This window comes from Nelumbo lutea, chromosome 3 (assembly GCF_056320005.1).
Source record: "Nelumbo lutea isolate HS-2025 chromosome 3, American lotus-T2T, whole genome shotgun sequence".
NCBI classification, from domain to species: domain Eukaryota; kingdom Viridiplantae; phylum Streptophyta; class Magnoliopsida; order Proteales; family Nelumbonaceae; genus Nelumbo; species Nelumbo lutea.
In genome coordinates this window covers 90,010,423-90,016,422 of record NC_142686.1, presented here as the reverse complement: position 1 = coordinate 90,016,422, position 6,000 = coordinate 90,010,423, and positions in this window count along the sequence as shown.

Sequence of the window (6,000 nt, the reverse complement as noted above, 5' to 3'; positions counted from 1 at the left end):
GGGAGACGAAAGTCAGCCTCGAGTTGTTCCTAGAAGATTACTATGTCGTTGGGACCATGCTCCCAAGGGAAGTTTCCAGTAGGGACGTTGTAGACCAAGTCCCCAGGGAGGCGAAAGTAGCGATTAGAGACCTGAGTCTCTCCGCTGTCATGGAGGAAGGGCCGAAAGTTTTGGGCTCCCTCCCCCTAGAAGTAGATGCTACATCGTCGGAGGCCTCCCGAGCCTTTGGTATTTGCTCCCAGGCTCCCCCCGAGCTCGAGGGAGCATCGTCGTCCTAGCTATCGCCCCGGTGGTAGGTGTGGTATGGGTACCCAGACATGGCTGGCAGCGATTGGGGCTCACCAGAAGAGGCCCGGGAGGCCCCCACATTTATAGTCTCCACCCTTTCAAATTGACGGCCCAGTTCAAAGCAGATCCAATGGCCCGCGGGCACCCTGACTGCATGCCTTCTGAAAATCGAAGGTGATTGATGGCACGTCTTTCATAATTAAGGTAATCGCAGCCACACAACGTTTGGAGGTAAAAGCCACTTCAGCACGTTTCCGGAATCCGAAAAGTCAGGAAAGTCAAAAAGTCTCTTGATTCCTGCAAATGCATTAATGTGGGCAATCAATCAAGTTTGAATTTCGGTCAAATCAGTCCATCATGCTTCAAAAACTCCCTGCGCTAAGACAGTGCTCTTAGCCCAAGGAGTGGGGGGCAATTGATGGAGGGTGATTTGACCCCACTTATGAAACGGTGACACATGGACACTGAATCAGCACGAGCGACAGCTCAGCATTGTAACTTAGTACGACCAAGTGACGGGCCTACAAAGCAGCTTGCTACGTTGTAGCTCACGAAATGATTTCACCACGATGCGAACCCCAGGCTCCCCGAGCTACCTTTGAAGAGATATGCCGAGGCAACTTTAGCTCGCGAGCTAAAGTTATTAGCTCGCCCGAGCTCCCAAGCAGACAAGTCATTACGTGGACCAATTCCACTAAGGGTAATCCTAGAGTGTTCCAAGCCTGCTACAAAATAGCTCACGAATGAGCCGCACGAGCGCTCTTCAGGAAGCTCCTAACTGACAGACTGTACCGGTCAAACTGTGCCATATCCCTTACTGACGGCGCAGTCCCAGTCCTTTTGGCAGTATGTGTCCACGTCTCTCAACAGGCAAAAGTGTGCCTGCCACTTTGGAAACGTGTCACTCACTCGGGCAAGACGTATGCCACAACAGCCACCTACGCAACCCTGGCAGGTAACAGCTGTGGCAGGAGCCCAGTGACAGTTATGGTCGACCTGATGTGAGTGTCCCTAGAAAAGCCCTCAGGGCAGAAGGGAAACTTCTTCTTGAGACCTCTAATCTCTTAAGTATAGAGAGAACGCGCTATCTGCACTCTTAGCCTTTGTCTCCTTCTTGCTTCTCCTACACAGTACTAACTTAAGCATCGGAGTATCCCCACTAGGTAAACTCCCTGGGGATTCTTCTTCTTCCTCATCTCAAGTACCTTCCAGGAGCCATGTGAGTGCCAGCTAGGAGTGACCGGATCGCGCTACATCAATAAGTATTAGAACCACAGTCTTCCCTAATTATTTGGACAATCGAAATTCAGTTTTGAGCAAGAACTACTGAAAATAAAAACTAGAGAAAGAAAATAAAAGCAAATGTAATCACTAACCGAATATGCAATGGATAAGATCGCTAGGACTTTGGGGTCCACCTAACCAATGTAATGAATATTAACGGATTCAATTAACCAAGATTATTTGCCATTTCCATAAACTGAGGTCTTTCCAAATTTATTTAATATTCTCTCTCGATATATACTAAAACTATGTCCATCAGGTAACCCTTTGATCTCTCGAGTAGAGCTCTCAAGATGGAAATGCATTAAATCCAAGAAAAACCATTTAGTTCAGATGAATCATGTATATATATCTCTATATACCATTCAATTCACACTATAAATTATTCAGTCGATTATGTGAATTCCTCTCTCGATTCATTCACATAACACAAATCAATTAAGAGGTGGCCAAGCTCTTAATTGCATTAAGCACAATAATTCATAGATTATATGGAAATCACAATCTTGGATAAATCATAAAGATAAAAATATATTCATTAACATGGTTAGGCTTTCCACAGCCCTAGCAAGAAACAAATCAGTTCATGATAAGAGAATTAAAGCAAACAAGGGGAAAGAAATAACTCTTGAATTCGCCCATGGTGCTGAGATCTCCTCTTCTTGCCGCCACCTTCTTCTTGAAGTTTCTTGAATTCTTGATCACTTTTCCTCTGTTTCTTGACTTCTTTTCTCTTCTCTTGACTGATTGCTCAATGCAATTCGTGATCCCCTCCAGAGATTTAGTGATCCTAAGGCTGGTCTACCCCCTCCTTTATATAGCTTAAAGGGGAGGTGGTAGTCTCCTACTTCCTCTTGAAGTTTATCTTACAAGAATAGAAAGTCCTATTCTAATCCTACTCTTATGAACTCATTCCCTTTATCTTTCTAAGATTACATCAAGAATTTAGATCTAAAAAGACTCTTCTCAGTTTCTTGTTCTTGGTTTCGTATTAGACCTCTTCTGCGAATTGGGCTTTAGTCAGGCTTTTCTGTAAGTTGGGCTTTAGCTGTGCATTGGGCTTCTGTGAATTTGCCCCGACTTTGGGCCCAGATTTGTCTTCGATGCAGGCCGAATCTGTGAAAGCCCAAAAAACATGAAAGTTGTGTCTTATTCTCTTATCTTTCCAGTGGGTCTTGAATCAGCCCAATCAGAGTTCAGATACACGAGTTAGGCCCAAATTACTGAATGCTGTCAAAACTGTGAAAAATCATCCGATTTGCCTTTCTTTGCTCTTGACGCCTTCTTTTATGCCCTGAACCGAAATACAAGAGATATGAGTCCAATTAAGTACTAATTATGTATGAAAGACAAAATATTTGGGGATAAAAATGTGATAAATTCTACTCTCATCAAATTCCCCCACACTTAAACCTTGTCCGTCCTCGGGCAAGACAAAACTGAAGAAAAACTAAAAGAGAACAAGCTGACTAACTACTAAAATTTTTGGAGGTCATTCTTCACAGGATGTTTGCCCTCTTTCATGCATTGATCAGTATTCATGATCCTTCCCTTTGCCCACTTCTTTTCCTCTTTAACTTGTCAAAGAATCATCTTAAATCGCCAATCCTCATGATCCTAAATAAGATCGACAATCGAGGGAAACAAACATCTCTTTGCATGAATAATTTAGGACTAGAGTAAGCCCTCTTTGTTTCCACAATCACATGTAGTAAGATTAAAAAAAAAACCCTCTCACGATTTTTCAAAATGAAACAAGGAATGTTATCACCATAAGCTTGCTTATGTATCACATCTGGGTTTGGGATCTAGGAATGAGTGCATTTTATGCTCCATCTCACCCTTTTCTTATATTTTTAGTGTGAGTGCATTTTATGCTCCATCTCACACTTTTCTGTTGCTTTTAGTGTGAGTGCATTTTACGCTCCATCTCACACTTTTTCAGAAATAATAAATTTTTTTCGATAAAAATCATGTTCCAATCCATGAACTCATTATCGTGGTCTCAACATGCCTAATAAGACAAGTTCTATAATAATCAAACCATGTTTGTTCGTTAGAAACCGAATGCTCACAAGGGTCGAATTTGTATTGTACCTTGTCTGTTGATCATTCAAACTACTGAGAGACCTTCCATAGCCGAAAATTTCAGCTAGATTTGCATGCATCCTTTCTTGTCTATCTCACCTAAGCACATTATTTGTGATGGTTTACAATCATTCAAAAACAAGTCTCTGAGGAGAAAAAATTTCGAAAAGAAAGGTTAGAGAAAGGTAATCGAAGCATGCTAGAGTCCGAAAAAAAAAATTATCAACGCCTTAATCCTCCCCCACACTTAGGATATACATTGTCCTCAATGTATAGAGTATGCATAATAAGAACAAGGAGAGAAAGATTTAAGAGGACTTCCTTGAATGCCTCGCAGAGATCCTGCAGATGTGAGATACGAAAAAAACACTCATAAGAGATTAAAAAAAAAAAACTGAACAAAACAGACAACTAAACTTAATGGGTTGCTTCCCACAAGTGCTCTTTTTAAGTCGTGAGCTTGACTTTCACCTTTCTTTCATGGCGGTTTTAAAGAGAGAATGGACCCATGGTGGATGGGTTGCTCTCCTTCAATATAATGTTTCAACCGTTGTCCATTTACCTTGAATGTACTCCCATCATCATTACGTAGTTCAATTGCTTCATGAGGGAATACCCTAGCCACTTCAAAGGGTCCACTCCACTTGGTTTTCAACCTCCTATGTTTCCCCCTTTCATCCTTCATAGGTGGGTTTAAACCTGGAATAGGGACCTGCACAATAGATGGGAGGGGTTTTGTGTGATATGGAGGTAATGATGCATTATGAGTTGTAATTTCAAAAGAACTTGGCTTAGAAGTCAAACTTCGCAATTCTGATTTCAATACAAACTTCTGCTCTGCTTGTTGCAATTGATTATTGTTACGTTCAACTTTCAGTGTGTCTTCTGATTTAGATGTATCGATGCCTTCAATTGCATATATTTCATGTTCAATTGTGTTGGGACATTTCATGTTTTTAAATACATTAAACACCACTTCTTCACCATTGATTCTAAGAGTAAGTAGACCTTCTTTCACATCAATTAAAGCATTACTCGTGGCAAGAAAGGGTCTCTCTAAAATCAACGGCATTGTCTTATCTTCTTCCATATCCAACACAATGAAATCAGCAGGAATGATGAAATTACCCACTTTGACTAAAACATCTTCTACTATTCCCCTAGGATATTTAATGCACCGATCAGCTAATTGCAGGATAATAGTTGTAGATGTTAGTTCATGCAGTCCAAGTTTTTTAAAAATAGAATAAGGCATTAAATTTATACTGGCACCTAAATCACATAAAGCTTTTTCAAATTCAGTATTCCCTATGGTGCAAGGTATAGAAAAACTCCCTGGATCCTTAAGCTTTTGGGGCAATTTCTTTTGAAGAATGGCTGAGCAATCTTCGTTTAACTTCACCATCTCATTGTCCTCCCATTTCCTTTTTTTCAACACCTCCTTCAGGAATTTGGCATATTTCGGCATCTGTGACAATACATCAAGAAGGGGAAAGTTAATATGAATATTTTTAAACACTTCTAAAAATTTTTCAATTTGCTTATCTAATTTAGCCTTCAAGACTCTTCTTGGGTAGGGAATAGGAAGTTTAATTTCATGTAAATTTAGATTAGGGGTACTTCCGTCATTCTCCTTTTGCAGATCGGCCACTTCAGCTTCCTTGTCTTCTCTTTGAATTTCGCCAATCGTTTTCCCACTTCTTAAAGTTATGGCGTTTACTTGCTATCTGGGATTCTTCTCCATGTTGTTGGGTAGCCATCCCTCTCTTCTTTCTGACAACAGATTTACAATCTTCCCCACTTGAACTTCTAAGTTCTTAATCGATGCTTCATGGCTTAAAAACCTCTTATCTTGCTCTTGGAACCTTGCTTCAGTAGCATTAATGAACTTAGAGATCATTTCTTCTAGATTACTCTTTTTTTCTTGTGGAGGTAGCTGTTGTTGGAATCCCATGGGTGTCATTGGTTGATTGTTGCTCCATGAAAAGTTTGGATGATTCCTCCACCCTGGGTTGTATGTATTTGAATATGGGTTGAAGTTTGACTTGCCAGCATGAGAAATAAAATTAGCATTCTCATGGGAAATAAAGGGACTATTTAATTGACAATCAGAATTAGTATGTCCCATTTGACCACATAAATCGCATGAGATGCTAGATGGTGTATTAATGGCTGCAATATTAAAAGTATCTAGTTTCTTATTCAAATTAGCAATTTGCGCAGATAGGGCTGCAAAGGAATCGATGTGGTGTACTCCCCTCTGATTGGTTTGGTCATTGCTCCACTGGTAGTTGTTCGACACCATCTCCTCTACTAGGTCATAAGCTTCCTCCGGTGTTT